The sequence below is a fragment of the Hemicordylus capensis genome, chromosome 15 (assembly GCF_027244095.1).
Source record: "Hemicordylus capensis ecotype Gifberg chromosome 15, rHemCap1.1.pri, whole genome shotgun sequence".
In the NCBI taxonomy this organism is placed as follows: Eukaryota; Metazoa; Chordata; class Lepidosauria; order Squamata; family Cordylidae; genus Hemicordylus; species Hemicordylus capensis.
The window spans coordinates 2,756,356-2,770,596 of record NC_069671.1 but is presented as its reverse complement, the minus strand read 5'-3'; the positions used below and the strand labels follow the sequence as shown (position 1 = coordinate 2,770,596).

Genomic DNA, 14,241 nt, shown 5'->3' with positions numbered 1-14,241 from the left:
GTACATAGGAAGCTGCCATATACTGAATCAGACCCTTGGTCCATCTAGCCCTGTATTGTCTACCCAGACTGGCAGCGGCTTCTCCAAGGTTGCAGGCAGGAATCTCTCTCAGTTATGTGCAAAAAGACAAGAGTATCTCTTCTAAACAGCAATGGGACAAATTGTGGAAATGGACATTGGACATAACCCCCCCATTACCTGATGTGCCTTGAAACCCCCCACCCCCGAGTTACAGTACTACCTGCATATACTTCGTAACCTTGTGGGTTTCCAAATCCTTGTGTGTAAATCTTTGTAGATACATCATGTACAGACAACCACTTGGTATATAATTGTGCTTTGGCAACGTACTGTATGCTTTGGTCGTTTGTTGGTTCAATAAAAAAATCTTGTCCTATTTAAAAAATAAATAAATCTTGTCCTAACTTGGAGATGCTGCCAGGGAGGGAACGGAGCCTAGATTCCCTTCCCTGAACGGCTCCATCCAGGGGCGTACAGCTAATGAGGCAAAGGGAGATGAATGTCTCCTGGCCCACAGCCTCTGAGCCCCCCACCCGCAAGGCCAGACCTTGCCCCTCTCAATTCTGCTGTGCAGCATTCCTGCAAAGGAGAGCAAAGGCAGCTGCCTGCCTGCCCTACTTCTCCCTGCTTCCCTGCCCATGCAGTGTGCTTGCGAAAGCGACAAGGAGCTGCTGGGAGCCAGAGGCGATGGAAGGAGGGAGAGAAGCAAACCACCCCTTGGCGAAAGCTTCTTCCTCCCCAGCAGGCTGAGGTAGCTGAGAATAATTGGATCGCTGCTGAGCTCTGTCCTGCTGTCAGGGGAGGGGGACAGTCCTAGCTGCCTTCTATTGCCCAAGCTGGACCTGGAGGTGGAAGAGGGTGGGAGACACTACAAAGAAGACAAGGAAACGTAAGGCCCCCACCACACCCGTTTTTGGGTTTTTTTTGCCAATTGTGGAGCTTGGACTTCAGTTTGCAAACTCTCTCTCTTCAAAGGGGAGAGGGGAAGAGTTTTGTGTGTGTGTGTGTGGAGAATGGAGCACCCTCGTGGAAAGCGGGTCTGTCTTGTGTAGGTTTCGTGTTTTGTACCAGTGTCTGCTCTCTGTGCTTGCAAAATTCCTGAACTCTGCAAATGTCCTGAAAAAGCAAACGCAGTTTCCTAATATTGATTTTTCAATAGGGTTTGAAATTTAGTAATATTAGCAGGTTGAGTAGACTAAGATCGAGTTTGGTAAGATATAGGTTATATGTTTTGAATTATGATAGCAAGGGTTAATTGTATAGTTAGTGATTCGTGCGGATTGGTGAGCTGGAAGTCAATTTTTGTTTAATTGAATGTAATGAGATGTTCAAGATATAGTTAAAATCAATAAAAATTTAATGCAAAAAAAAAAAAAAAAAAAAAGAAAAAGCAGCAGGAGCAGGAGGGAAGCTAGGAGAGGGGGGGAATGCCTTACTTCCAAACACTCCACGGAGTGATGACGAGGGAAAGAGTGTATGTCAGGAGAGAGAGGCATGAGGGGGCAGCTGAACCTCCTGCTTTTCTGAATGGTGGGTCTCTTTCCCATCCAGCCCCCAAGTTGCATTAAAAAACAACAAAAATTCCAAGGTCTCCCCCATCTTCCCTAACCCCTCCCCCCCAAAAAACCACATTACCTTGTTTTTTTACATCTTTATATTCTTGGAAATTCAGTTGTTTAAATATTGGATCCTTTAGAGACAAAGAGGGGAGTGGATAAAGAATTATGCAGGATGTAGGAATATGTTAAGTTGTGTGCTGAAATGTTTCTGCAAATGTATATTTGCATGAATATACTTGTCTTATATTATTACATTCTTGTGAGTTCCTTGTTTGTGCCCTCACGAACCTACGTGTGCCATGTTGTGTGTGTGTGTGTAGGAGGGAAAGATGCTTGACTTCCCGGTCAGTGTACACAGGATTGCAGTTTCATTATAAAAGTATATCAGCACAAAGTCTCAGGTGGTGTGGTGGTGTTTTGTAATAAGGGTCAATGCTTTCAAACTGAGTCACTTGATGACAACCTTAGATTAGAAAAGCTGTGAAAGAAGCACATCCAAGCACTGGTTTGCAGGAATGTTTGGATGTTTTTATTGTAAACCACCCTGAGCCGTTTTGGAAGGGCGATATACAAATTGAATACGTAAATAATAATAAAAAATGTTAAATTAATTTGCGTTGCTCTTTAAGACATGTTATTTTACCATGGAAAACCTCTACTGTGAAAAGCCAATATACTTAAAACGCAGCATGTAATTTCTACAAGTTGCCTTTCCCATATTTTGCAAATGTTTTGTTGGGTTTGAGAACAAACCCCCCATCATTTGGTCCATATATCTTGGAGTGGATTCAGATGACAGTTTGGGTTGTCTGTTAATCTGCTGCACTATATTACATGTGTCCTTAATGTTCTTCTGCAGCAGAGACATGGGTCCAGGAGAAAGAGAGGAAGGCAGCCAGGGGCCCATTCTAAAATCTTGTCTCTGGGCCCACTCCAACCTTGGTACGCCCCTGGCTCCATCCCCTAAGGCAAATATCTCCCAGTGCTCACACATCAAGTCTCTTATTCATATGCAACCATGGCAGACCTTGCTTAACTAAGGGCACAATTCATGCTTGCTACTACAAGACCAACTCTCCTCCTCAATAGAACAGTGAGAACTGGCAAACTCAGAAACACGTTGATATATAGTAGATACCATATTCTTATCTATATTTTTATTTAAAATAAAAATATTTATATCCCACCCGCTCCAGTGCAGTACTGCTTGGGATGGCTTACCAAATTATTAAAACAGTTACAGCAATATAAAATTAATAAAACCCAAGTTTAGCAAATATAATTAATAGAAACCAAATTTGATGGTAGCAAGTTAAAAAGTTAAAACCCACCAGATATTTGCTGCAGATAAAAACATTTAAAAGCCTCTCTGGAAAGCTGCTTTTTAGACATCCTGAGGGTTTTTGCAAGGAAGGGGAAAAAACCCCAAACCCAGAATTTGCAGTACTTCAAGGCTTTGTCACAAATGTGATCAAGGCTGCATAGCAGAGTTCTTCTCTGTAAGGCCTGGGTAGCCCCCATCCACTCTAAGTGTAGCCCCTGTACTTTGTGCAGACTTTGGTGCCCCCTGGCACTTTGTTTTCTTTAAGGGAAACTGAACCCCTGCACCCGCTTGGAAGGCATTCACAGAGTGCTGGGGGTAGTGTAGCCCTTCCCAGCACTCGCCTCCTAAAGCTCTTAAGAGGGCTCCGTCTTCCTTAAAGGGCCCTCCCGGCACTGAGAAAAGTGCAGTACAGTACTGTACTGTGCAAACGTCAGCACAGTGGGAAATAGCTCTCCCATTGACGGTTCTTTGCCCCTGCTTGGAAAAGAGTGAAGATTGCTTGTTTATCGTGTTTTTGTGCCTCAGCAACACTCTTGAGCTGGAATCTCAGCCATCCACAACCTCCTCTTTCAGTTCAGCAGAACTCCTGACCAGAAGTGGGTAGGAGCTGGTGTGTAGCCCATCTGATCAGAAAGACAAAGCCTAGTCCACAACACCCCTTTGGTCTCCCCTAGCCTCATCTGTCCTTGAATTCCCCCCACCCCCGTTCCAAAGCTCATCTGGGTGATGGTGGGTGGACTGTTCGGAGACCGAGAGATTGGAGCCTTTGCAGTCGAGGCTGCCTCTCTGGAGCCTTGCGTACCAAGAGAGCAAGAAAAACAAAGATACAGACAAAAAGCCTGGAAGATTGCAATGGCTTCGCGCCAGAGGCTCGAAGTGAGGGCCCTGTGCTGCAGAAGCTGTATTTTTCCATTTTAGGAGGCTTGCCCCATCATTTATGTGTTGCATTGTGATGTGGTGTAACGTAAAGTGTAACGTAAAGTCGGTTTTGACTCGTGGCGGCCACAGAAAAGGCCTGTGGTTGTCTTTGGGAGGATATAAGAGGGCTTTACCATTGCCTCCTCCTGTGCAGTATGAGAGGATGTCTTTCAGCATCTTCCTATATCACTGCTGCCCGATAGAGGTGTTTCCCATAGTCTGGGAAACATACCAGTGGGGATTTGAACCAGCAACCTCTGGCTTGATTGGACGGTTAAAATTACAGTGCAACAGTTTGTTGATTTTTATAGCCTGTTTCCATCCCGTTCATGAAATAATGTTCCCGTCACATTCATGAAATAATAATAATTTTTTAAAATCCCACTTGTGTTCTTGCGCAAAGGTGCAAACCAATTTTCATCTGCTTTCGGCTTTTGATTTCAATCACATTTGCTTTTGTTTTTCATCAGACTTTTTTTCTGGACACATTTATGTTTCCCCGTTCTAGTACGCTGTAGATAGACTGGCTCATTCGGCAGATATCTGTTGATATGTAAAGCAATTTAAAAAAAAAAAATTATCACAGGAGCTATCTGTTCCTGTTTCCTGTCAACAGGAACCGAGTCTTAGGGCAGGCCTGAAACATAGTTAGGAGGATGTTTCATATAAGCGGCCTGATACAGAGTCAGACCATTGGTCCATCTGGACCTGTCACTATGCCCCACCTGTTCCTGGTACTCTTGCTTGCACAAAGCAGAAAAGAGGGAGCTGTGCTTACCCTAACCCTAATGCCTGCTGGTGGCTTTGCGCAAAGGCACGGAGAATTTTTTTTGAAAGAGTCTGTCGCGTTAGTAGTTCTCCACCTGCATTGGCCCAAAATGGAGGGGGGTTGCAGTGAATGCAATTCAGGTGGAATATGGACACCCCCTGCCTGGAAAACCTGCTGTAGCGGTGGGGACAGATAGGGCCAGTTGCTCTCCCACTGCTAAATACAAGAGAATCACCGCTTTGTAAAAGTGCCTCTTTGCTCAGTAGCAGCAAACAAGCATCTCTGGGGAAGGGCTTCTGTCATTGGGGCAACACCATAAAAGGGGAAAGGGTCAGTGGCAGAGTGCCTGTTTGGCATGAAGAATGTCTCTTGTTCAGTCTTTGGCAAAATCACCAGGTAGAGCTCAAAAAGACTCCTCTCTGAAACCCTGGAGAACTGCTGCTCCTCATCCTTTTCAATACAGACTCGTCATTCTCTTCAGTGCTAACTCATTCTTAGTGCTCTCTGTCCCCTCTGGCTCCACCCACTGATTCCCGCTGCCCTCCACCCCCAGAGGACTGCTCATGCAATTCAGCCCCCACATGCTAGGACATTCCACATGTTCCAAGTGACTATCAGTAGCAGAGTCGGCCCTACGGGTTTTGGCACTCTTGGCAAAGTTTGGTTTTGGCTCCCAACACCCCTAGCCGAGAAAAGTGTATCTCTGTCCACTCTTTCTACTCCGTGCATACACTTCCCATGCATACTCTGCCAGTGCCAGGAAACTGGGCTTTCCCAGATGGCTTCTGGCTCCTCCCCCACTCCACCCCGAGCTACCAAGGTGGGGAGAAGGAGCAGCAGAAAAGCTGCGCCATGCAAATGCCTCCTTCATGTCATTCCTCATTCTGCCCCAGAATGATGACAAACTCCCCACATTGAGGCTTTCTCACCCCACTATCGTCTCTGAGCCCTCCTCTGCCAACTGCTTCCTTGCCTTCTTTCCCCCGGCTTTTCTTGAAAAGCAGTATGTAAGTTAATCATAACATTAGTAGTCTTTGGTTGTGGGTGGATGGAGGGTAATCTGGGTTGGACAAGTTCACGTGTCCCGTTCATTTCTATGGGGATACTCATGAGCAATTTAGTCTGGATTTAAGCCAGTGACTGGAATGGTAGCTTGCCTCACTAACGTAACATTTAAATTTGTGTGTGCGTGCATGCGTGCATGCGTGCACACACAATCTCCATGGGGGTACCTGAGCTGAAAATCTGCGGCAGACGTGGTACCCTTGTTAAAAATGGTTAGGAAGCCTTGGTATAACATCTAACCAGTCTTCATATGCAGAGATGTTCTTCATTGCCAAATACAGTTTCCTTCCAGGACTCCTTCGTAGGTTTCCCCGGTTCGGTTCAAATCCAAACCAGTCTCGAACCGAACCAGGCCAGCTTAGTTCCCCCCCCTCTGAACTGGCCCCCAGTTCAAGCATGAATCGAGCTGGTTCAGATTGGCTCAAAGCCCTGCCGCTAAAGGGGAAGAGGATGGCTTCCCTCAGCATAGAGGGGAGTAAAATGTACTTACAACTCGCATGGGTGCCAGGGTCGGCTGCAGACTGATTTGGACCCAGTTTGGACTTTCTCCTGCCCATTTCCAGCCTCTGCGCAGGCATGGAGGCCATTTTAGAGACCTCCATGCATGTGCATGGGCCATTTGTGTGGCCGTCCGAATCCAGTTCAGTTCAAGCTGAAACCGAACCGGGTCCGGTTCAGCTCGAGGTCAAGCTTTCGAACCGAACTGGTTCAAACTCAAACCGGCTCGATTTCAAGCCAGTACTTTGCACATCCCTAGATGGAAGTGGAACCCAAGTCTCAGTTTATGTAGTCCTCAGCCTTCACATCAAGTGCGAGAACAGTCCTCCAGCCAATAATCCAAGTATGATGATGTTCAGGAAGTCAAACTGCAGCGGGAAATCCAGCATCCTCTCCTTGGCAAAGGGCACATTCATCCCAGGTTGGATGTTGTCCCTTTAAAAGAATCAGCCCAGACTTTAGGCTGGTGCTGGATGCACAATGCCCCTTATTCTGTATCCCCGGAGGTGGGGTGATGTATTAGGCGGTCCCAGAGGACGGCGATAGGTCTCCGCTGCCACTGCGTGGCCGGAAAAAGTGTGCTTGTGAGCCGCCTCTTTCAGCTCCCATGATGCCCGTTGCCAGAAACAAAAGAACCTGGGGCTGCCTTTCCAGTGGTCCCCATGGCTCAGCTGCCAGCAGAAGGGACCATTTGTTTCCGCTGAACAAAACCCCAGTCTTCACAGGCTGAAGAGCTCAGAAAGGAGTTGCCTGGCCCTTCCAGCAGACCGTGGATGGCATCCAGATCTGCTCATAAGATGTGGGAATTAGAGACAGGCACAGCTTAAAACCTGCCTGCAATCAAAACCTCTGGCTGGAAAGTTCTTCCACCCATCCCTGATGTGTCGAAAGCTTGTGATTAGTCCGTGGTGAAAGGCACTCGGAAGATTAGTTTCAAGACTGAGCCCGAGGACTGTACATCGATCCCAGAGGTCTGCTTTGGTAAGCCCTAGCTCTGAGAGGAGAACCTGGCAGCGCACGAACATCCAGTGAGAACTAGAAACTTGTTGTGTGTGTTTTAGAGCAGAGGTGGGCAAACCAGTTGACCTACAAAGCCAATCACCCCACGTCACAATTTATTTCCAGATCCGAATATTGATTGCTAATGTTATTTATTTATTTATTTATTTATTTGATTGATTGATTGATTGATTGATAACATGTATTATTTAATATTGGGAGAGTTGTAGCACACATGGAGCCCATTCACATGACCGGGAGGGTGGCTGGGCTGGGGGAAGGCTGCGCTCCACTTACTTTCCCCCCAGACGATCGTTTTTGGAGTTGTCGTTTTTGCTGCAACACCCCCTGATGATCCACACTGCTCTGCTGCAGAGCAGAGCTCTGGAGGTTGGGATGATGCGTTCCGGCCTCCCGGAATCCCACAATGCACCACAAACCGAGCACAGTGCATTGGGGGATTCCCCCAGGAGACAGGCACTCTAGGCAACTGTCTCTGTGACCACATGGGCTGCAAGCACCCTGCGCGGTCACACAGCTGCGGAGTCTGGGTTTAAGGGAGTACTTACTCCCTTAACCCCAGCTAAAAGCCGGGCTAGGTGGTGCTGCCCTGCTGGGATTGGGCCCGATCCTGGTGGTTCTCACTCACATCTTAACCCAGGCTGAGCTTCCCTAGCCTGAGAACTGGGCCCAAACCAGTCTGCAGCCGACCCTGGCACCGACGCAAGTTGTAAGTACATTTTACTCCCCTCTATGCTTAGGGAAGCTATCTGCCGCCCCTTTACCGGATCTTCACCGGATTCCCTTTTACCGGCAGTGCTTCGAGCCGATCTGAACCAGCTCGATTCATGCTTGAACCAGCTCGATTCATGCTTGATCCAGCTCGATTCATGCTTGAACCGATTCATACATGAAACCAGCTCGACTCATGCTTGAACTGGTTTGGGCCCAGTTCGGACCGTCTCCTGCACATTTCCAGCCTCTGTGCAGGCTTAGAGGCCATTTTAGAGACCTCCACGCATGCACATGTTTGGGGGCCAGTTCGGAGGGGGCAAAACTGAGCCAGCCCGGTTCGGTTCGAGTCTGGTTTGGATAACACCCTCATGCTCAATCCCCGGTCTCACAGTTTAACGGATCTCGGCTAGCAGGGGTGGGATAAATGTTTGCCCAGATCAGAGCTGTGGCTAGACAGAGTCAACTGGGTCTTTGTGAGTTAATCGCCTCCAGCAGTTTCCGGTGTGCTCCTGGTTGAGAGCTCTGTTCATTACCCACAAAGTGGTGGGCCTGTTTTCCTGCATGACAAAATGGGAAGAAATGTAAGCAATATCTGGACAGGGGGTCTCCTGAGAAACCGTGACTCCCCAGTAACCACCCAAGGCTGAATCCAAGGGACACAATGATTTGGGAAAGGATTCCCGGGGGCTCCAAAGTCAACCTATCGCAACCCGGCATTTGCATAAAACCAATAGATCACCCGTGCTACAAGCAGAATTTAACAAGATAAGCATGGTCTGCTTGATTGTTCCAAAGTCAGTCTTTTCTTACAAAAGCCCCTGGGTGCTTCTAAGGAGGACCTCTTCCTATCCTTTAGCCCCCAAATCATTATCTATTATTGATTATCTGTTTTCTGTGATAGGTAAGGAACAGGGAGATTCCTTAGCAGAGGCGTATCTAGGGAAAATAGCGCCTAGGGCAAGCACTTAAATTGCGCCCCCTGTCCAAACATCTCACATCAATCTTTCAGATAACTTTACCATAATATCAGCTCAAAAATACAAGTCAAGCTCATTAATCTTTTAATATTTCAAAAACTATTTAGCAGTGGATGTAGCCAGACCAAAAAATGCTGGAAAACTACACATTTCAGCGTGCTGGGGCTCATGAAATACCCCAGTACTGTGTGGAGGTGTACTTGGAAAACTAAACAGAAGTGCCTGTCTAATTCTCTACTATGCATTGTAGCATCACTATTATATAAGTTTAAAAAATAAATGGAGAATTTGACTTTTCCCAGATACTCTGAAAATAATTAAAGGATATGCAGATTAAACTGTGTCACTGCTTGGGATATATTCTAGTCTTTCAGAAAGACAGTTAAAATGAGAGAAAGAGAGCAAGAAACTCCCAGTGGCCTTAATACTAAGGATTTCACACTGATTCAAAGACAAACTCACCATTAATAGCCATATTATTAAGACATCACATTTAACTCACTTATCACAAGAAGCAAAGTAAGAGCAAATGAATCCAATTCTAGCTCATAAGCTTCAGCTCAGTATTCACAAGCCCTGATTCTCTGTACATAGTGGCAAACTGAATATGTGTACAGTGACTTATATTAATTTTAAAAAAAATTTACCTGTAGCCCCTTTGGGGGGCTTCCTAAAGAATGTTGGGGGGGTCTGCAAAGGTAACCCCTCCCCCCCACTGGCCTCTAGGGCCTCACAGAGGCCATTTGAGCATGCATGGTGGTTATTTTGTTTTCAGCAGCCATTTTTTAATTTTTAAAAATGGCGCCCCCCTTCAAGTGGCACCCAGGGCACGTGCCCTGCCTGCCCCACCCTAGATACGCCCCTGTTCCTTAGCTATCATGGCACATAGATGACCATCCATTAACTTCCCTGCTTTTTCATTAATGTCAGGGGTTATCACACTCAGATCTCCGGATGTTGTTGGATTATAAAACCCATCATCCGAGGATGCAGATAAGGGCTTGGTAGTACAACAACATCTGGGGACTCAGCCAGTGAAGGACTCAGCCTTATATCAATGTGTTCCAGAAGCAGATCGTGCATTTTCCCTTGAAAGAATGGAGGAGAAGTGTTCTCATGGTAAAGGTAAAGTTGTGCCGTCGAGTCGGTGTCGACTCCTGGCGACAACAGAGCCCTGTGGATGTCTTTGGTAGAATACAGGAGGAGTTTACCATTGCCATCTCCCACAAAGTATGAGATGATGCCTTTCAGCATCTTAGGAACATAGGAAGCTGCCACATACTGAGTCAGACCATTGGTCCATCTAGCTCACTATTGTCTTCACAGACTGACAGCGGCTTCTCTAAGGTTGCAGGCAGGAATCTCTCTCGGCCCTATCTTGGAGATGCTGCCAGGGAAGAAACTTGGAACCTTCTGCTCTTCCCAGAGCAGCTCCATCCCCTGAGGGGAAGATCTTACAGTGCTCACACATGTAGTCTCCCATTCATATGCAACTAGGGTGGACCCTGCTTAGCTAAGGGGACAAGTCATGCTTGTTACCACAAGACCAGTTCTCCTCTCAGCATCTTTTCAGCATCTTCCTATATTGCTACTGCCTGATATAGGTGTTTCCCATAATCTGGGAAACATACCAGTAGAGATTCGAACCAGCAACCTCTTGTTCCCTAAGCAAGTTTCCCTCCACTGTGCCATGTCCCCGTTGCTAAGCAGGGTCTGCTTTGGTTTGCATTGGGATGGGAGAACTTATTTATTTATTTATTCGCTTATTTATTTATTTATTTATTTGATTTGATTTCTATACCGCCCTTCCAAAAATGGCTCAGGGCGGTTTACACAGAGAAATAACAAATACATAAGATGGCTCCCTGTCTCCAAAGGGCTCGCAATCTAAAATGAAACACAAGATCGACACCAGCAACAGTCACTGCAGATACTGTGATATGTGAGCGCTGTAAGATCTTTTCCCTTTGGGCATGGAGCCATAGTTCAGTGGAAGAGCCTCTGCCTGTTTGCCTGTAGAAGGCCCCATGTTCAGTCCCTGGCAGCATCTCCAGGCAGGGCTGGGAGAGACTCCTGCCAGAAACCTTGGAGAGCCGCTGCCAGTCAGTGCAGGCAAATACTGCGCTCAATGAGCCCATGGTCAGACTCCGTATAAGACAGCTTCCTGGTTCTGCATTCTGGCTTGAGATCTCCGTCAGGGTGGCAACCCACAGTTCCCCAGCAATGGCCACACCCCATCCTCTCCTGCCACCTAGTGCACTGCTGCGATTGCCGTCTCCTGTTGCCCGCTTGCTTTGCCTTCTCCGAAGTGCAGCTCTTGCCTCCCAGTGCCCTGAGCTCTTGCCGTGGTAGGCTGGGCTGGGGAGCTGCTGGATTTGTGCTGCTCTTCACCGGAGAAGCAAGGAAAGGGGACCAGCGAGGTTGGGGACAATGCCTTTGTTGATGTCAGCGCTGCAGATGGAGACAAACGGGGGTGTTGTTCCCGGAGCTGGCCTGGGCGCCTTCTGAATGAATTCTCTGTCTGGCTGAAAGTGGGAGGAGAGAGAAGCTGCTGCAGCCGCTCAGGACATTTTCCTCCTGGGGGATGGATGGTGAGAGGGTCCCGGCAACTTCCCAGGCAGTGCAGAGACCAGGGAACTCTGGGCCTTTCTTAGCCAGCGGTCCTCTGGCAAGGCTTTGAGGGTGCCAGGGCAGAGGTCCTGCACAAGCAGAGTCTCTTCCACGCTGGAGCGAAGCATGTCGGGGCTGCCACTGATTTCGTCTTGATCCATTTGCCTCCTGCCTCCGTTGGATTCTGCTGTGGTTCCATGTCGGAGGAGCGTTCCCGGGTTTTCCTGGCACACTCTGCTCGGGCACGGACAGGGCATCAGCAGGGCAATTGCCCCAAGGAGCAGCTCCAGCCAAGAGAAAGGTGACATGCTACGCGGGGGGCGGGGAGGGGGGAGTCTTCTGGCATCACCGGCTGTGGCGGGGGGTGGGTGGGTTGGCGAACAGGGAGCCGGGGGAACCAAGGAGGTGGCAGTTGTGTGCTGCTGGACAAAGTGTGCTGGGCATTCGTGTGTGTGTGTGTGTGTGTGTGTAGGGTAGAAAGGGAGAGGCACTCTGCACATCCTCAGTGGTAATCTCCTCCCTACTGTTATGGGACACGTTCCCGAGTCGGAGCTGGCACTAAAAACAGGATTCAGAGTGAAGCCAGAGTGAACCTGGGGGAGGAGAGCTGGTCTTGCGGTAGCAAACATGCATTGTCCCCTTAGCTAAGCAGGGTCCACGCTGGTTTGCATTTGAATGGGAGACTACATGTGAGCGCTGTAAGATCTAGTGCGGGCTACTGGTTTGAATGGCTTTAAGGGGGGTTGGATCACTTCATGGAGGAGAGGTCTATCCACGGCTAGTAGTCGGAGGGCTACAGGCCACTTCCAGCCTCAAAGGCAGGAGGCCTCTGAGTACCAGTTGCAGGGGAGTCACAACAGCAGGAGAGAGGGCATGCCCTCAACTTCTGCCTGTAGGCTTCCAGCGGCATCTGGTGGGCCACTGTGGGAAACAGGATGCTGGACTGGATGGGCTTCCTTGGGCCTGATCCAGCAGGGCTGTTCTTATTTTCTTATTCCCGTCAGGGGAAGGGGCCGCTCTGGGAAGAGTAGCTGCACACTCGCATGCAGAAGGCTCTCTGGTGTCTCCAAGACTGGGCTAAGAGAAACCTCTGCCTGCAACCTTGGAGAAACTACTGCCAGTTTGTGCAGACAATACTGAGCTTTATCGACCAATGGGCTGACTCAGTATACGGCAGCTGCCTATGTTCCTAACTAGGGTTAAAATGAAGCCTCTGTGTGTATGTTTATTCCCTCCACATTTTAAATCTCCTAACTGCTCTAGGCTAGCAATTATGCTCCCGCCCCCGCAGTTGCTTAAAATAAAGGCAGGAGGGTTACTAGATCCTTAAAAGATCTGAGGCCTGGGCTCACAGCCCCTCTTTTGTCAGCTAAAGCCAATCACACCTCCCCCAAGAATAATAACGTATATTTTTAAAAGTCTCTAGTATTCTCATGCAGCACCTCTGAAGGTGGAAGCCGCAGAGGGTTAGGTGAGGCAAAGAGCTCTCTCTCTTGCTCTGTGCAGGTGCCTCCATGGTTGCATTTTAGATTTTTGATTTTAATGTGTTTTTAACGTGTTTTTATCTATAATTTTTATCTTTTTATGAATCTTAAATGTGTTATATTGCATGTTCTAATTCTGTACACCACCTAGAGATTTTTATGCTAGGCGGTATAGGAATTCAATAAATACATAAATACATAAATAATAATAATTTTGTTTCTGGAAGAGGTCATGGAGGAGGGAGTTGGCTGATGAGATCCAGGGCCCTGATCCCACGGACCACACCCAATAACACCCCTGAATAAATGCCTGAAAGACTTTTTAAAAAGAAAAGAAATCTCCACACAGGTGAAGAAGCTTACTCGACACAAGCTTGCCCGACCCAAGTAAACTCCTCTTGCTGCGGAGCTGTTTCGCAGCCCCCTTTCTTCAAAGGGTTAACGTGGAGATGTGTAAACTCCTGTTTACCCCAGGAAATGTGCTAGCAGAGGCTGCTCAAAACAGTCTTATCTGTCCCAAACCGTGCCGCTGTAAGATAGTGCTCCAAACCTAGTGCTCCAAACCGTGAATGTAACCGAGATTGAATTGTGACTTGTCTCTGTCCCTCTGAGACAACTGTTCTCTGTCCAAGTGCACAGCTGATGGGGTGTCTTATCAGCTGGAGCAAAGTGGCTTCTCTCTGCAGAGAAGTCAGGAAAATGGCAAACCCCAAGCTGAAACGGGCAACCCTGGGAGCCCAGGTGAGCTGAAGTGCTGCACGTACCTTTGCATCTCGAATACAGGAGGATATTAATTATTAACCCACCTGTTGAAGGCAAAGTCAATACAGAGGATGGGCAGTGCGGGTGAGAAACAAAGAGGGAGTCAAAACCCAGCAACCGGGAGTCTGGGTCTGAGAGTCCAGATTTGGGAGCGGCAAGAGACACACCGCCATGTCTGATGCAAGTAGATTTGGGTTTGCAGGACGTCCTGTGCAGAATCAGTCACTTTGGGGCGTTTTCCGGACTACGGGATTTGCAATGGTTAATGCATTGCAAACTGTGGCACAACATCTATCTATCGATTCGATTCGATTTGAATAGTGCAACGGTTTCAAAATGAGAGTAAAAGGTTGTTTAATGTTTCGTTGTAAGCTAGTGGCCATTCATGTTTTCTGTCCACTGCAATGTATTTTCCAGGCAGGAATCTCCATATTCTCATTGGAACGTATTTATCGGCCCCTCCTCCTGCTCCATTTGGGCCAATGGAGTCGTGGAGTGTGTATGACCTGAGGACCTATAT

The 14,241-nt window shown here is 47.8% G+C and overlaps 1 protein-coding gene across 9 annotated transcripts in view; it reads left to right on the top strand.

The window, feature by feature from the left end:
- The window catches only part of GAL3ST1 (galactose-3-O-sulfotransferase 1), a 49,926-nt gene that overhangs the window by 5,632 nt on the left and 30,053 nt on the right, over positions 1-14,241 (top strand). The window contains exon 1 of one of the 9 annotated variants that reach the window (XM_053279693.1): positions 731-910. The exons of 6 other annotated variants lie outside the window; for them this stretch is intronic. The gene's annotated coding sequence lies outside the window, so the exon portion shown is untranslated. Of the gene's footprint in view, positions 1-730; positions 911-6,884; positions 7,136-11,428; positions 11,777-14,241 lie in introns of those variants that run through there. 2 more of the 9 variants (XM_053279692.1, XM_053279690.1) reach the window with 2 other exon arrangements.